Genomic DNA, 18,992 nt, shown 5'->3' with positions numbered 1-18,992 from the left:
AGATGGCTAATCTGTTGAGTTGGGTTCAGAGAACCAAAGCAATGGATAGGTAATCTAATGTGAAATCTAAATTGTCTATCATAATAGATTACCTACATGTTGTACCAGTTGCAGTGGATCGGTAATCTATTGCAACAGATAACCCATCTGTCATAATATATGGCACATATGTTTCAATATCTTTCTTTGAGTCAAATTATTTCACTTGAAATAAGACGTACTACCTCATCTGAAGGGTTAAAGATATCAACCTCCTTAATTCTTATGTTGCTCTTTGTAGCCAACTACCTAAGGATCCTTGAATGAGAAACCTCATTCGAGTAATCGTTGACCTACTTTCGAAGGTGAGGAATGGCTTCAAATTCCCAAGCCTAAAAAATACAAACAGGAGGCAAACAAATAATTATTCAATATAAATTAATGTATAAGTAAACAATAGTGATCAAATTTACCATGAAAGCCCAATGAAAGACGTATAATGTGATCGTCTTTGGGGATAGCTTTGTCGGTAAATATTTAACAGTCAAGTAGTAGTTGTCATATCCCAGGGATAATTGTTGAATTTGCCAAAATCCTCAGCAAGCTTTAATAAATCATCTTCTATGACTTTGTAGACGTCTCTCGCCAATATAACGGAATGAGCAAACTAAACTAAGCATAATTTCTCCTTGGAATTCTTTGATATGGTTTTATTCTTGAGATGTTCTCTCAAATTATTGTCTTTGTACCTACGTTCAGCAATGTCTAACAACCCATCTATTTTTTTGTTGCATTTGTTGGTTTTGGTGGGTGGTCGCTGGGATAATGCCTTCCTTGTATTTGATGGTGGTGGTTTTGCTATGTTGTTTGCCTTGGACCTTTTGCATGGTGTTTTCTTAGTGAGAGGTTCTTCTGGATGATCATATCTCAAGCCCTTCACTATGGCAAACTCTTTCAAGCCAAAAGAAACCGGCATGCTGCAGTAGTTGATCCAGATTTCATCTATTTTTTTTGCCCTCCTTCGAATCTTCATCATCCCCCACGTACTTGATCGTGTGATTGAGAAGACCATATAACATACTTATTTGGTAAGGGGCAGTATGGTCCTCAGGCAGCTCAAGAAATGTCTAAAGCAGCTCTTCTTAAAAAGTCCGTCTATGTTTTCGTTCTTCATAATATTCCTAAATTCATCAAAAGTTTTCCCCTACTGACATTTAAGTACAAGATCACCTGTTAGTTTTGCAAGGTCATCTATCAATATCGTAACTTGAAACCTATTAATACTAATAGTTTTGACAGCCTCATGCTGGGATTTCTATCTTAATTCATGCCCTATTGGTGATGTATTATCTTCATGTTGATCATCAACCTCTTTCTCACTTTCTACTTCCTCCTCTTCTTGTTTATCTTCTTCTTCTTTCTCCTCACTTTCATTTTCCTCATCACCATCTATAGACCCTTGTCCATCTCCCTCAACGTCATTTTCATATCTTTCCTCAGCTTCACTATTCCCTGGCTGAGATTGTTCAAAAAGCTCCTCTGAATACCTCTGTACTGTAGCCTTTTTTGTTAGGTGGTCAGAAGTTGATCCACATTCACTTTCTTTTCTTTTAGGAGACATGTTTTACCTACACACAACAGAAAAACAAAAATTACATTACAATTGATGTATGCAGAGATTTTAAAAAATACATTACAAACACCACCAATAGCCACCACAAACACCACCAACCAATGCCACCAACAACACCACCAACAGCCACCACAAAAACACCACCATTGCCACCACCACTACCACCAACATCCACCACCACCAATGCTACGATAGTCAACAGAACATTGCGACAAAAACTTGGGTTTTCTCGGGTTCTTCCTTGGATTTTACCATCAAAACTCTAAACTGTAAACCCATTCTCGAAGAAAATACAACTAAAAATTTTATTTTTCATCATTAACTTAAAAACTGTAATTTAAAAAAAAAAATATAGAACTCTTCTTGAACTCTGTTACCTACGAAGATAGACAAAACAATGGATACAAGCAAGAATGAAGTAAAAAATAACACCTATGTGGTCGAAAATGGGAAGAAAATTAATCTGTTGTTAATGGTTGAGCAATTTGTTGAGTAGTTGTTGTCTATATTGTTGAGAGAGAAAAAAAAGTGAGAACTCAAGATTTGAAATGATAAAATATTTTTTGCTGCAAATGAATGATTTATAATTTGGAAAAGAATGACAAGTTTCGAAAATGTTAATTTTGTCCGAATTGATCTTAATTATTTTTTTAGATACTAAAAGATATACTTAGTTTTTAACCATCTCATCATAATAAAGTGTATTAAGTTCAACTCGAACACTGATGAATTTTAGGGATTAGCTTGATAATGAGGTAATAAGAATCGTTTCAACTGGAGTAATTGATCGACGACTCAGGTCGGGAGGAACGCAATACCAACATCATGCAATTGCCAAAGACTCAATTAAAGTTGTAGTTGATCGTAGATCTAGCTAAATAAATTTAGGTATTACCTTGATAATTAGTTAAGTTAATAAGAATTGTTTCAACTTAGAGTGATCGATCGGCGACTCAGGTCGGAAGGAACTCAATAAAAACATCATGCAATTGCCAAAGACTCAATTGAACTTGTAGTTGACCCCATGAACTCACCCCTAGTTCTAGATAAATCAATTTAGGTATTAGCTTGATAATGATTTTATAAGAATCATTTCAACTCGGAGTGATCGATCAGCGACTTAGGTCGGGAGAAACGCAATACCAACATCATGAAATTGCCAAAGACTCAGTTGAAGCTGTAGTTGACCCCATGAACTCACCCCTAGTTCTAGATAAATCAATTTAGATATTACCTTGATAATTAATTAAGTTAATAAGAATCGTTTCAACTCAGAGTGATCGATCGACGACTTAGGTCGGGAGAAACTCAATACCAATATCATCCAATTGCCAAAGACTCAATTAAAGTTGTAGTTGACCCCATAAAATCACCCCTAGTTCAACATAAATCAATCTAGGTATTATCTTCATAATGATTTTATAAGAATCATTTCAACTCGGAGTGATCAATCGATGACTTAGGTCGGGAGGAACTCAATACAAACAAATGCAATTACCAAAGAAACAATTGAAGCTGTAGTTGACCCTATGAACTCACCCCTAATTAAGTTAATAAGAATTGTTTCAACTCGTAGTGATCAATTGACGACTCAGGTCGGGAGGAACTCAATAACAACATCATGCAATTGCCAAAGACTCAATTAAAGTTGCAGTTGACCCCATGAAATCACCACCTAGTTCTAGCTAAATTTATTTAGGTATTATCTTGATAATTTTTATAAGAATCATTTCAGCTCGGAGTGATCGATCGACAAATCCGTTCGGAAGAAACGCAATACCAACATCATACAATTGCCAAAGACTCAATTGAAGTTGTAGTTGACCCCATGAACTCACCCCTAATTCTAGATAAATTAATTTAGGTATTAACTTGATAATGAGTTAGTAAGAATCGTTTCAACTCAGAGTTATAGATCGATGACTCAGGTTGGAAGGAATGAAATACCAACATTATGCAATTGCAAAGACTCTATTGAAGTTATAGTTGACCCTATCAACTTATCCTTAGCTGTAGCGAAATCAATTGAAATTGTATTTGAACATATAAACTCAATCAAAATTGTAGAAAAATAAATGTTGATCCTGTTGCAACAGATAACTTATCTGTTGGAATTTACCACTCAAATTAAGTCATCTATTACAACAGATTAACAATATATTGTAAATTATCAAATAGGTGTTGCTATCTATTACGACAGATGACTTGTCTGTTGGAATTTATTTAACATATTAAGTCATCTGCTGCAACAGATTAACTATCTATTGTAAATTATCAAATAGGTGTTGCATCTTTACGATAGATGACTGAGCCATTGGAAAATTTCAAATAGAAATTGTCATATGTTGCAACAGATGACTGAGCCATTGGAGATTTTCAAACAGAAATTATCATCTATTGAAACAGATGACTTATTTCTTTTAAGATCTTTTTTTTATCTTAAAGCAATTTCCTAATTTCCTATCCGAGTAAAAATATATTACTTGGATAACTCAAAAATCTCCTCATTGAGTAGTCTTATCTTGTCTTTTTAATGTCACCATCTCCTCATGCCCTTCAAAAGTTATTAATTAATATTTAAAACCCATCTCTAGAATTCTCTCTCCTTCAGTCATAAATTAACTCAACTTATCTTTCTTCTTTATTTTGATTCAGAATTCTCTTTATCTCCTATTTAGGGTAAACACAATTATCTCCCTTTTTCCTCTCTTTTATCTTTTCTTTCGCATGAGGATCCTTTTGAATCTCAATCGATCCCCCTAATATCTTTGATAGACTGAAATGGATGTTCTGATCCCTTTGCTTTTTTGACATTGCAGGTATGGTTCAATTTTACTCTTTCCTTCTCGTCTTTTTCTTTGTATGTTATTTAAATTAGATATTAAATCTATTATTATTATTGTTGATTACCTATTATGAGTTTTCTATTTATTATGAAATGGGTGTTGGTGTTGTTGGAATATGTGGTATTTGTGTTATTGATGGTGTTGGATAATATGGTATTATTTCTTTGTTGTTGATGTTGTTAGTGGTATTGCAACAGTTTCCTTAACTATTGCAATTGATAAATCAGCTGTTGGAACAGACGAAGTAACTGTTGAAAGAAATCAAACCAGTAGTAAGGCTGGTTTGATTTATGCCAACATTTGACCCATCTGTTGCAATATGTCATCCATCTGTTGCCACAGATGCATCGCCTGTTGCAGCGAATGACTCATCTGTTGAATAGATAGAGAATTTATTGCATAAGATGGTTCATTTATTGAATCATTCAATTTTGTGTTACCCTTTTGTAATTTTCATTTTGTTCTTATCTTGTTTGACATCAAATGTTTTTCTCTTGTTTGTTGATAAAAGAAAGTAAAATTGGATAAACTTTTTCCTGACCAACATTAAAGGCTAGAGTAAATATGGGTTCAGAGGAATAAGCTTCGTGCATATGGAACTATTTCATATGTGGGAGGTATGTATTACTGATCAACCTATCATAAAAATATACATGCAGTACACTAATTTTGTGAATGTTTGTTCTTTACCTATTAGGCGTTAAATATTTTAAACAAGACATGACATTTTACAGTTCAGATTGTTAGGTTTGAACTGGTAAGGATGAGGGACCTAGTAGGTGGTGTCGATGCCTTGTTATGGTTCAATGAAGATTTTGATAATGTTTATGTATCAAGTTTGGATAAGGGTTTAAGTTTTTGGTAGCGGTATAAACATTCAAATAGTGATTGGACTGATTTTAAGGTTCAATGGACTTTTGAAAGGCCTCCGAAGCCTTACGCTGCTGCAAACAAGAATGGAAATAAATAAAGTTATTGCTCTGGTCCAAATTTATATGGATGGGTTACTTGAGGAGACTATTATATAGCAGAAGGTGATTGGAAGAATACCTGTGTGGGAAGAGGGAGACTAAGAAGACCATAGATCAACTCAGACCTTATTTAAGAAGAAACAGAGGGTTGGAAGAAAAGTGTAGCAAAACTGGCTGATGAAATTGACAAGAAAAATAAAAAAATTGAAAGAGCTGCAAATGTGAAAGTGTATCCAAAAATGAAAATCCATCAGTCCATTTTGAAAAGAAAAATTCTTAAGTGGACTGGAGCTATGCACTTTGTTAGGGGACTGATACTAGCTAGTGTGGCCTGATTGAAGACCAACAAAATGCAGGACCAGAACTCTAAGGTTGCTGCTTTGTGAGCACCGATGATGGTAAGATTGTTGGTCAGGATTGAAACCTGAACCAACAACTCCTAAAGTAAAAATAAGGGATCAAGCCAAGGTGGCGATTTTTGAAGTTACACTTGAATCCCAAACCTTCTGCTTGCGGTTTTGGTCTGGTCAAAGGCAGTGGAAGCAACAAGGCATAGGATTTTTTTCCAAGTTCAGACCTTTTTATTTCTACTGCCATTGACCTGATCATAACCATAAACATAAGTCATAGGATGCAAGTTAGACTTCAGAAATTGATGCCTTGGCTTTTCTTATTTTTACTTCTGGAGTTGTTGTCTTAGGTTTTATTCATGACTGAAAATCTTACCAATCCTCTGTGCTCACCAAGATGCTTTCTTAGTGTTCTGATCCTGCTCTTTGTGTCTTCATCGAGATCATGCTCTCTAGTCGCAGTCCCTAGCAAAGTATCCCCAGCTCCAGTCCTCTTCAACATTTTTCTTTTTCAAGATTGACTGACGGATTTTAATATTTGGATAGACTTTCACATTTGTAGCTCATTCAGTTTTTTTGTATTTTAAGTCAATTTTATTTTCCCCGTGTTTTCTCTTAAACGAGGTCTGAGATGATATATGGTCTTCTCCACCTCCTATTTTACGCATAGGTATTCTTCCAAGCACTTTCTGTTGTATAATAGTCTCCTTAACCAACCCATCTATATAAATTTGGACCAGGGGAATTTCTATTGGTTTTCTATTCTTGTTTGCTGCAGTGTGAGGCTTTGGAGGCCTTACAAAAGTCCATTGCACCATTAAAATTGGTCCAATCACTATTGGATATTTACACTGCAGACAAAAACTTGAACCTTTCTCCAAACTTGACACATAAATATGGGCAAAACCGTCATTAAATTTTAACAGGGTATTTGATGTTGGGTGTATTTATGCATTCTAGCGTTGCTATTCTAGCTTATTTAGCCTTGTTTTGAGGATGATTCATGGGAGATATATGTTGATAATTATATAAATAATCATATCAGTTTCCAAGTATGTGTTTACAAAGTTTAATGGTGTTTTCACATGAATTTTGATTCAAATTGTTCATTTAGAGTTCAACCGAGAAAGCTAGTGTGACTAGCTTGAGCTAGGTGTTTGTCTAGTCTATCGTGTTGGGTTATAATGTGTTTAATGAGTTCCTAAGGTTTTTATTGTGTATTTATATGTGAAAAAACTTGGTTAAAATGTTCAATGGTCAATTGGATCAAGACAAGAGTCAAAACAATAAGCTTAAGCTCAATGTGAATTTAGCCTATGCTTAGCTCGTGTTTCAAGTTCACAGTCTTGAATGTTGTGTTGTTGTAAGCTCTAAATTATTGTGTTTAATTCTATAGGATTCTTCTTGAATGGATTATGATGATATATTAAGTATATATAAGCTTCAAATCAAGTTGAAACAACTTTAAAAGGCTAGGAATGGCTTAATGAAAGCACAATACACAACTTGGACTCAATTTGGACACCTGGAATGTCCAGGGAGAGTGTGGGCGTGTACAAAGCTCTATGGGGGCATTCTACATACCAAAATACTTAGAAGACAGCCAAAATAGTGTAACCTCGCGATGAGGTGGCCTCACGACCCCTACCTAAGTCAAATTATCCTCGCGACGCGACCCTATTTCAAATACGCGCAAAAGTGCAGATTTTAATCCTACACAGCTTGGGACTTGTTCTTTACTATAAATACATCTCTGTACTCATTATTATTCACTTTTGGACATCTTACAGGATTAAGGAGGCTACCACAACTTCTTTTTAGGGTTTATATCTATTTAATTTTAATTTCTTTAATGGTTTGTATCATCAATCCAAGGGATTGGATGATGAATATTTTCATTAAAGGCTAAAACTCACTTTCTGGGGTTAAGGCAAAGATCATGACTACTTTTATTTTAAATTAAGTTTGTTGATTTGCTTAACATTATTGGTTGTTTGTTTATTCTTGTTTTACTATTTTAAGGAGTAGCTAACCTTAGGAATACATCAATTTTCAACCTTTTGATATCGGGAGAGGGAATAGGGCAATAGAACACAGAAATAAGCAAGGTAAGGTTCGTAGTCTTTTTATAAAATAAAGATTTCAAATTAGTGTCTAGGACAGGGATGTACCTAAAAGCCTTACTTGAATCTAATGTAGGATGTTAGATTAATACACTTAATTGGATCATTACATCCCCGCTCAACAATGTAGGTGTGAGGTCCAAATTAGGTAAAAGGATTAGAGGTTGGGAAACCATGATCATGCAACTAACCCTACAAATCAACAACCACGATAAGCAACTTAATGAATAAAGTTCCATAACGTAGTATGATTGTTCATAAGCCTTAACCCTGGGCTTCTATCCATTTGATTGTCCGGAGTCATTAAATTTCTGCATTTGTTTAGTTTCTTTTCAGTTTTCAATTCTAAATCTTTTTTGTTTATTGTATCTCAATTGTTAAACTCGAATTGGGTAGTTGTCAGCACAAGTTCCTATGGGATCGATACTTGGCTTCTTGAAGGCCATTTTACTACTTGATAAGACCACGTACACTTGCGTGTGCGCTTGAGCGCTGTCAAGTTTTTGGCGCCGTTGCCGGGGACTTGAATTGGCAACTATCTTATTTTTAGATTTTCTATATTGAGTTATAAGTAGTTTTGATTTTTTTTAATTTCTTTGTATTTTATTTTATTTCTATTTTTCTCACACTCTTCTTGAGATGTCAGTCTTGGATAGATGGTTTTCGAGGGATGATGATTCTTGTCATTATTGTGGAGGACCCCACCATGAGGCTTATTGACCTGATTTTGATCCAAGAGTTTGGAGGGGACCTGCTTGTTTCCAACCTATCGAGCAACCAAAAAGCTGTTATATGGTTTGTTACAGTCTGTATCACTCTAAAGATATGTGTGATTTTAAACCTAATTCAGTCATGTTTTTGGGCAATGCTCAATAGACAACTAAGGAAGTAGATGCAAAGTTGACTTCCCAGCCGGTTGCAGACAAAGTTGCTGATAATTTGAGGAAGTCTAAGTACTTGAAAACTAAATATGTTGAACAGGTTAAGAGGATACAACCACCACTACAAGAATCGCAACCACTCAGTTGTCATATTTATTTTGAGACTGAAATTAAGAAGGTGAATATGAGTGAGGGTGTTGAAAATAGTGTAAATTGTGAAGTGGGATTTGTTGGGCCTCACTCGAAGCACTTTTCTACATTATGTTTAGATGATGTATTGTCTGTGGAATCATCTTAAGTAGTGGAAGAGTGTGAAGATGAGGAACAAAAATCCTATGTTCTTGATTTTACACCGGTAAACAACATAAGAACAGACCTTACTTTAAGGACGAGTGGTTTACTATGCATATTCTATTACTCGGTTCCTTAATTTTTGTACCACCTCCCTATGATCAAGGCAAGAAGATAGATGTGAAGTTGGGAGTGAAATTCATATCCTCAAAATGGAGGAAAAAGTTGATGTGGGTCATGGCGCGACACTAAAATAGGTGCTTCTTGGGAGGCAACCCAAGCTAAGGTATGTTTTCTTTTTCTTTTTTAGTTTTTACTTCACATAGTTTTTGTTTTTGTTGAGTCACAGGTTTATGAGAAGGCTGAGTACTGGAAATCTGAGCTAAAGAGCATGGCAAAGACTGAATGTGGGGTCCCCTAACCTTCTTGATGCAAAAATATACCATTAGCTAGGACTAGAGACCTCAGGGAGTATTTCTATCTCTTACTCTTAAATTTACTTTGGGGAAAAAATAGATTTTTAAGTGTGGGGTGGGGAAAATTTCTATTTTTTTGGATCAATTTAAATTTTTTTTGAATTGGAATAAGTGAGATATTCTTGTTGGTGCTCTTTTTTATTGCATGATACAAGTGTTTTATTTGGTAAAAGCATGTTGATTGAGGAAATTTCTACTTTTGAGACTCTTAGGCTCATGTTTGTGACTCTTGTTCTTGTTGGCTTAAAATTGAATTCATGGTATTTTTTGTTTAATAGTCTATGATGATCCTATTGAGTTGAGCATATGCCATATGTATGTGAGATTTTTGTATATTCCTTGTTGCATGTAATGTATAGAACTTGCCCGGTGTGTGTGTGAAGCAAAATAAAGAATGTGGGTTTGGGAGATGATTTAGGCATTTCTTTGATAGCCTTATTTTATACCTTCTTTTACCTACCCTTGTGTTTTATCCTAGTTAACCCCCATTGAGCCTTCAGCTTTTCTTTGGCAACCTCATATGTAGCCTAATCCCTTCTTTGATAGACCATAATTTTTTCTAAAAAACTCCTAAGTTCTTCAATAAAAAATTGATTTAGTAAAGATTTTGAGAAATTGAAGGAGAAAAAGGCAAAATTCATGCCTAAGGTAATAGTTATTGGTGTTTATATTTGATGTGTGGTGGATCGGTGTGATATAATTTATACTAGAAATATTGTCATGGTTGTGAAAAAAGAGAAAAATCGATTCATGTGGTAGTAAACTATACGCCCACTAAGTGTTTATGAAAATGCTTAAAAGAGATGGGGCAAAACAAAAGATATGGATGCATGAAAAAGTGTAATTTGGTTGTTGAAGATTGGTTTTAAATGTATAATGTAGTGTATTAAAGTGCTTAGAGAGGTTAGTCACTATTCTTGGCCAAAATAGTTCCTACCCATCCCTTAGCCTACATTACAACCCAAAAAAGACCTATTTGATCCTAAATTTCACATTCTAATATTAGTGGAGTATGATTCTAAGGGCAAGCCTATGGTTTATAATGTGTAACTCGTGAATTCTTTGTGAGAGTGAGTGTAATTTGATTTATATACCCATTGTTATAAATTACATTATTATGAGTGATTATGGGTAACTCTCTTGTTGTGAGGGCACATGTTTGATGAATGTGGATGATTTGTATGATATCCTTGATTGAACAAGAAGCATGAGTTTTCCAACTAGGTGAGTCAATTTTTGAGGCTAGGTTGTTTTGGAGTAGTGTTCTTGATTTTTCAATTGTGTTGTAAGATGCTTAGTGTAGTAACTTGCATTCTGTGTAGTCATTGTAGTACTAGCTTGAGTATCTTTCATGTATTGGAAGTGTGGAGTCTCCTCAGCTCATGATTCTTAGAGTTAAGAGTTGTTCGAGGACGAATAAGGCTTTAACTGTAGGGTAGTGATGTCGGGTGTATTTATGCATTCTAGCGTTGCTATTATAGCTTGTTTAGCCTTATTTTAAGGATGATTCATGTGCTATATATGCTGATAATGATATAAATAAGCATGTAAGTGTCCAACTAGGTGTTTACAATATTTAATGGTATTTTCATATGAGTTTTGATTCAAATTGTTCATTTAGAGTTCAATCGAGAAAACTAGTGTGACTAGCTTGAGCTAGGTGTTTGTCTAGTCTATCGTGTTGGGTTCTAATGTATTTAATGAGTTACTAAGATTGTTATTGTGTATTTATATGTGAAAAAACTTTTTTATAATGTTCAAGGGTCAATTGGATTAATACAAGAGTCAAAACAATAAGCTTAAGCTCTATGTGAATTTAGCCTATGCTTAGCTCATGTTTCAAGTTCACCGTCTTGAATGTTGTGTTGTTTTGATCACTAAATTGTTGTGTTTAATGTTATAGTATGCTTATTTAATGGATTATAATGATATATGAAGATATATAAGCTTCAAATCAAGTCAAAACAACTCAAAAAGGCTCGGAATGGCTTAACGAAAGAACAATACACAACTTGGACTCAATTTGGACACCTGGAATGTCCAGGGAGAGTGTCAGCGCGTGAGAATCTCTATGGGCGCGTGCTACATACCAAAATACTCAGAAGACAGCCAAAACAGTGTATCCTCTAGATGAGGCTGTGTCAAGACCCCTACTGAAGTAAAATGACCCTCGCAATACGACCCTATTTCAAATACGGGCAAAAGTGCTGATTTGAATCCTATACGACTTGGGACTTGTTATTTACTATAAATACATAGTTTTACTCATTATTATTCATTTTTGGACGTCTTGGAGGATTAATGAGGCTACAAAAACTTCTTTTTAGGGTTTATATCTCTTTAATTTTAGTTTCTTTCGTGGTTTGTATCATCAATCCAAGGGATTGGATGATGAATATTTCCATTAAAGGCTAAAACTCCCTTTTCGGGGTTAAGGCCAAGATCATGACTACTTTCATTTTGAATTAAGTTTATTGATTTGATTATCATTATTGGTTGTTTGTTTATTCTTGTTTTAACTATTTTATAGAGTAGCTACCCATCGAATACATCAATTGTCAATCTTTTGATCTCGGGAGAGGAAATAGGGCGATAGAACATAGGAATAAGCAAGGTAAGGTTCGTAGTCTTTTATAAAATAAGAATTTCAAATTAGCATCTAGGACAGGTATGTACCTAGAAGCCTTACTTGATTCTAACGTAGGATGATAGCTTAATACACTTAATTAGATCATTACATCCCCGTTCAACGATGTAGATGTGAGGTCCAAATTCAGTAAAACGATTAGAGTTCCATAACGTAGTATGATTGTTCATAAGCCTTAACCCTGGGCTTCTATCCATTGATTGTCCGGAGTCATTACTTTTCCACATTAGTTTAGTTTTCTTTGTAGTTTTCAATTCTAAATCATTATTGTTTATTTTTTCTCAATTGTTAAACTCGAATTGGGTAGTTGTCGACACAAGTCCCTGTGGGATCGATACTTAGCTTCTTGAAGGCCACTTTACTACTTGATAAGATCACGTACACTTGTGTGTGCGCTTGAGAGCTGTTAGTATCGACACCACCGTCTTGGAACCCTTCGGCCTTATTAGTTCGCACCTACCAAGCTAAACTATAAAATACAGGATCTTATTTGAAAGATCAATGACTAATCGGTAAAAACTACATTCACAAGATCATTGAACTTTATGTGTGTCTATCATAATAGCCTGATCAATAATACAGAACTCACACGCATGAAAGTGGATCCATTCATCTGCATGCACCTTATTTTTCCTACCCCATCAATGTCAGACAATGTTATTCATCTGCACGCAAGTGATAATTATTAAAAAAGAGGTAAACAGTCGTGACTTTTTGTCTAACATATTTAAAATAGCTGATGAATTAAATTTCCCATCTATTGCAACTGATGAATCAACATCTGTTGCACACACAGACCATTTATTACAATAGATGGTAAATATGTTACGATAGTGGGTTAGATGTTGTGATAGATGGACGATTTGTTTCAACATCTTAACAATAACAGTTGTTATTAAGTATCAAACCATTTTAAAAAGGTGAGAAGTTTGAATGTAAAATAAAAAGTCTTAATTTTTCACCGAAAAGAAAAATCCAGCAGTTTGAATGTAATTAATACAATGGAGTTGAACAGTAGTGCCTTTTTGCCTCACATTCAGATTCAATCCTCTATAAATAGGTCCTTCCTAAATCTTTATTCTACTCCACTTTTGTTTATTTCTTGCATTTTTTCTTTTTGAATTACATCTTCAACTACTTCTATTCAAAGAGCATATTCCTTTCTCGTTGAGGTAAGTTTTTTTTGGTGTAAATCTACCAGTTGGTATAATATGCTGTATTACATCTAGACTCTTTTCTTTACTTTTGAGTTTACGTTTTTTGTAAATTCATGCTTGTTCTAGATATGGATGATTCTTTTTAGGACATTGCTATTCTACACGACACCGTGTGGGAACTTCAGAGGCAGGTTAACAACCTGCAGAGAGAGTTGGTCACCGTGAGAACAAGGATGTTCAGAGAGATGTAGAGGCTGATGAGGGCCCTGCTTGTAACACCCCAAATTCTCAACCCTGGATGGTACACGGTTCTTATAATTCTGAAGGACCACAAGCTAACCCTTTTCTGGAACTTGTAACTGAGAACTGCATAATATACTATAAAAATGCAGAAAACAACTGGCGGAAACTTAAAATAGGGTTAAAAACTAAAATACAACATAATAAAGTATCAAAAATACTAAAGCAACTATCTAAACATCTAGTCTAAAAGCCTCTAAATTGTATGAATAAGGACTTGACGGGATAATCCCCTAACTAACTCCATCTACTAAAATACTTATTCTAGAAATATAATGAAATAATAGAACATCCTCGAATGATGAGGACTCACTGCTAAGTCTACTACTTCTGGCTGAATCTAAACTGCTAAGGGTAATCTGGATCTCGTGTTTCTGAACCTATGGTATAAAACACCATAGCGCAAAAAAGTATGTGTCAGTACGTAAGAATGTACTGGTATGCTAGATGAGGTAAGGCTAAATTCAAGGGTTCATATGCATGAATAATACTGACTAAATAATCTGAGTATACTAAATGAGGATACATGCATGGATGCATAAACCATAATTGAAATCATAGTGACACTGAATACTAAGTTTCAAGTGCTGCTTTACTGACATATGATCTTACTAATTCTGGGAAACTAAATAACTGAAACTACTGATGTTGATAACTGAGGATTGAGGTTGAGATTAGTCCTATCTGGCGGGTGATCTTTGAATCTAATGATAATAAGAATAATTAACTAAATCTGAGATCAGTCCTATCTAATGGGTGATCTCTGAATATACTGATAATGAATATGATCTGACTAAATCTGAGATAAATCCTATCTAGCGGGTGATAACTGAGTTTAATGTTAATAATACTGATCGACTGTATCTAACAGTCCTGAACCTGTACTATTGAGCTGAGTTTTTTTACTGAGACTGATTCTGAAACTGAGACTATGGGAGGTAGTCATCTAACCGACATGACCCCAATATGAACTAGTAGAGTCCAACCAAGTAAGACCCCGCAAAGTTACCTCATAGTCTGAGCCTTAGAGCGTATCAAGTGAAGTGTAATTCCAGTCCTAAAAGTTTGAGAAGTGAATTCCAAAGTGAATAATGTTTTAATATTGTTGAATTTTCCTAAAAAAGACTTTTTATCATGTGGGAAATTAAACTATATTTCCAACGATACATATTTCATTAAAATCCAATGTCAGAGTAAGAAGATATGGAAAAATTACAGATGGCAATTTGAACCACCCAGGTGCGACGGAAGGGGTCGACGGACCATCAAACAAGCGACGGACCGTCACCCAGACCATCACAATGAGGAAGAAGACCGACTCACTAGCAAAGTGCGATAGAGAGGGCCGATGGACCGTCGAGCTAGGGACGAACCATCGCACCCCATCATCGCAGTTGAGACAAAAAGTAATTTTCTGGCCCAGGTTCGACGATCAAGACCGATGGACTGTCAGGCCTCTGACGGACCATCATACCCTGCTTAGTCCTCAGTATGTTGGCTCGTATAGAGTTTTGAGCCGTGTTAGGAAAGTAGCCTATGAAGTAGAGTTGACACAGAATTGTCAGCTATTCATCCTATTTTTCATGTCTCCATGCTTAAAAAGCATATTGCTGATTCCCCTGTAGTAGATCCGTCAAAGAGTGCTGATATTCAGAATAGTCTTTCATTTGATGAGGTTCCTGTTGAGAGTCTAGATTTCAAGATCCATAGACTGAGGAACAAAGAGTTTCCCTTGATAATATTTTTGTGGCGGAACCAGTCAGTTGAGGGCGCTACTTGGGAGGCAGAAGCTGATATGTGAGCCAAGTACCCACACCTATTTTTCGTGAGTTTATATCAAGCCGAAGCTATTATTCTTCCTTAATTCAACCCTTCTAATCTAAACTTCAGCTATGTATCTATTCTTACACGAGTTTTTGCAATTTCCGAAGTATTCAAGATTTTAGAAAGATTTTGAGCCCGTTTAGCAAATTTCTTCAGCTATGTGTACTCAGTTTTTCCTGTATTCCTAGTCTAACTAGTGACATTCGAGGAAGAATGTTTCAAAGGGGGAGATATTATAAAACCCCACAAATTTCCCTCGTAGTCTGAGCCTTAGAGTGTGTCAAGTGAAGTATAATTTCATCCCTAAAAGATTGAGAAGTGACTTCTAAAGTGAATAATGTTTTAACCTTGTTGAATTTTCCTAAAAATAACATTCTATCATGTGGAAAATTGAATTATCTTTCCAACGATACCCATTTTGTCAAAGTTTGATGTCAGAGTAAGAAGATATAGCCAAATTAAAGAAGGCAGTCTGAACCGTCCAAGTGCAATAGAAGGGGCCGACGGACCGTTGGAGAAGAGACGGACCGTCGCCTAGACCATCGTAATGAGGCAGAAGACTGACTCACTGGCCAAGTGTAATGGATAGGGCTGATGTACTGTCAGGCTAGCAACGGACCATCGCACCCCATCATCGCAGTCGAGATAGAAAGTAAGTTTCTGGCCTAGGTACGACGATCAAGACCGACGGATTATCGGGCCTCCGATGGACTGTCACACCCTGCAGTCACATATCCCGTTTAATATTTTCAATTCATTTTTAAAAGGGCTTGTTGGTCTTTTCCCACCCTTTTTACAATCAGATATATCCAAAATGAGGCAGATGGCTTCATTATTTTCCAAAACATCCAAAGGCTAGGGTTTCTTCATCAAGAAAAAACCCAAAATCCTTCTCCAATAAATTCATGAACTCAATATAGATTTTACAAATTGAGTTGAGATTTGAGTTCCCCAAGTCAAAGGCTTTAAGAACCTCTCTCAAGAGTAAGAAGAAGAGTTTCAAACAAGCTTATTCATTTAATTTCCCAATCTAAGGTATGTGGGGTTTTGAACAAGGGTAATCCTTTTAACCTTGTGCCCAAATGCTTATTTTAGACTACAAGTTTCTGCAATTTATGAGATTTTACATGAATTGAATCAAGGTTTTTCACCCATTTTCATAAATTGCAAGATTTTGATGTTTCCCATGAATTGAAAGTCAAATAACATGATTTTACTTGTTTTCTTAAGAAATTGAAGCTGGGTTTATACCCTATGTTGTTATTCCTTGAGATTTTAATAGTTCTAATGTTGTAGAAATTGAAGTACATGAGTATGTAGAGATTTCAAGGCAAATTGCTAAAAGTTCTAGATTTCTATATGATTTATGAACCGTTATGACATCTAGTATGCATTTTGATGAGTCTTAACTTGAGATTTAATTATGGGTCATTAAGCCGCACTTGAGGTTTACAATTTTATGAAATTTTGTGCTATAAGCACCCATGAATTGAGTACTTTGATATTATGGAGACTGATTTGGCCTTTTTGGTCATAATGGAGTTGAAATCCACATTGAGTATGATTTAAATCAAATAGAATTATGTTTTGGTATTCATTATAGACCCTCGAGTTATTTTGAGGTGGATTTCCTAAGAGTTCTGAGCTGAATCTGGAGTAGTATTTAGCACCAAGTTGGGTATGATTCCAAGGTCTCAAACCCCAAAACTATGTTCCATCGTAGGTTTGAGATTCATGGGCCCAAGTTCGAGATAGTGATCACTAAATATGAGGTTCTACTCTGATGGTAAGGATAGAATAGCTCACCCCAACGTGGGGGAGACGTTGGACTCTATGTAGCTTACATGGTTTATCTCGGTTTAAAGAAAATCCTGAGTTTCAAGTATCCCGAGTCTAAAAGGGTCCTAGAGTTCCCAAAGTTATGCAATTCCAAGAGTCACAGAGTTCCCAAGTATTAAAGTTTCTTAAAGTCCTGAGTTCTTAAGTATTCAAAAAGTTTTACTCTTCATGAGATAAAAGTATGAATTTGAAAACATTGTTTAAAGTTTCCTTTAGTCTATGAGTACTAAGAATAAGAGGAGAGTATAGATTTTAAAGCTAAAGTATAATGACTCATGAGATTTGTGATACATGCTTCACTATCCATGATTTATGAGTTTTACATTTTGGACTTATTCAGGCTATGTGAGTCATTCCTAATTGCATGCATGATTTTATTAAAGAGTATTGATATTGTTTTATGTAAATTCATACACCCCCATATACTCAATATATTCCCAAAGTGCTGATCCACATATACGTTTATGTGCTATATTATCTTATAATGTAGGTCTAGGTTCTCAAATTTAGCAGTGACTATGATTCTCGAGTGCATTTGCCTACATCCCACAGTTGGTGAGTCCTCATGGTTTGAGGACCTACTTTTCTTAGATTATCAGTTGTTATTGCTTTTATATCAGTCTGAGTCAGCTGGGGGTTTGTCCTAATGAATATTCAGTTTGAGTAGTAGAGGCTTTGTCAGACTAGACTACCATTTGTGTTTTAGACTTCCAGTATTGATATTTCAGACTATGTTCCCAGTTATTTCAGTTCGTGAGATGATAAATATATATTATAGTTTTATTTCTTGACATGATGTCCTAAAGCGGGAGATAGAGGTAATAATATGCATGAAGGGTTAGCTTGGGGCTACCTTTAGCCTTAAGCAACGTGTGATGCTTCAAGATGAGATTTCGGATCGTTACAAACTTGGTATTAGAGACTAAGGTTTTAGGAGTCCTAGGGAGTCTGACAAGCCACGTTAAGTAGAGTCTTGATCATCGGTGTGTAGTGCGCCACATCTATAAGCAAGGGGATACAAGACGTTTTAGGAAAAAGTTGTTTCTTTCTTTTAGATTCTATTGTGCCTACAGTTGTCCCTATCATCCAATAATTTGTGCTCTCCTATTTTCAGAAAATGCCTCCCTGAAGAGCGAACGCCCACAGAAACAACAATGAGCAACCTCAGCCTGTTGATCCCTTGACTGAGACTGTGTCTCATGCCGAGTTTCAGGTGGCCTTTCAGGCGTTAGCCCAAGCAGTCACCGCTAATGTTCAAGCCAATAACTAGGCCATAGTTTCCAATCAATAGGGAGGTGATTTAGCAGCTGCTAGCATTCGTGATTTCGTGCGGATGAATCCGCCAGAGTTTTATGGGTCTAAAACTCAAAGACCCCCATTTATACCTTGAGGTGGTGAGGAAGATCACATAGGTTGAAAGACATTGCTTATGACTGGGTTGTAGCATGAAAGAAGGGTAGAGGTAAGGGTGTTGCTTCTATGACTTGGCATGTATTTCAAGATGCATTATTGGATAAGTTCTTTCCACTTGAGATGAGGGAAGCAAAGATTGAGGAGTTTATGAACTTAAGGTAGGGTTCCATGACTATTAATGAGTACTGCTTAAAGTTTAACCAGTTAGCTAAGTATTCTCCTAATTTGATTGCTGACACCCGAGCTAGTATGAGCAAGTTCG

General features: G+C 35.6%; 1 pseudogene; it reads left to right on the top strand.

Annotated features, from left to right (window-relative positions):
• Nucleotides 1-18,992, top strand: part of LOC107849322 — a 69,691-nt pseudogene that overhangs the window by 8,924 nt on the left and 41,775 nt on the right.

Source organism: Capsicum annuum, chromosome 12, assembly GCF_002878395.1.
Source record: "Capsicum annuum cultivar UCD-10X-F1 chromosome 12, UCD10Xv1.1, whole genome shotgun sequence".
In the NCBI taxonomy this organism is placed as follows: domain Eukaryota; kingdom Viridiplantae; phylum Streptophyta; class Magnoliopsida; order Solanales; family Solanaceae; genus Capsicum; species Capsicum annuum.
Note: the sequence above shows the minus strand (reverse complement) of the source record. Positions and strands in the feature narration are given on the sequence as shown.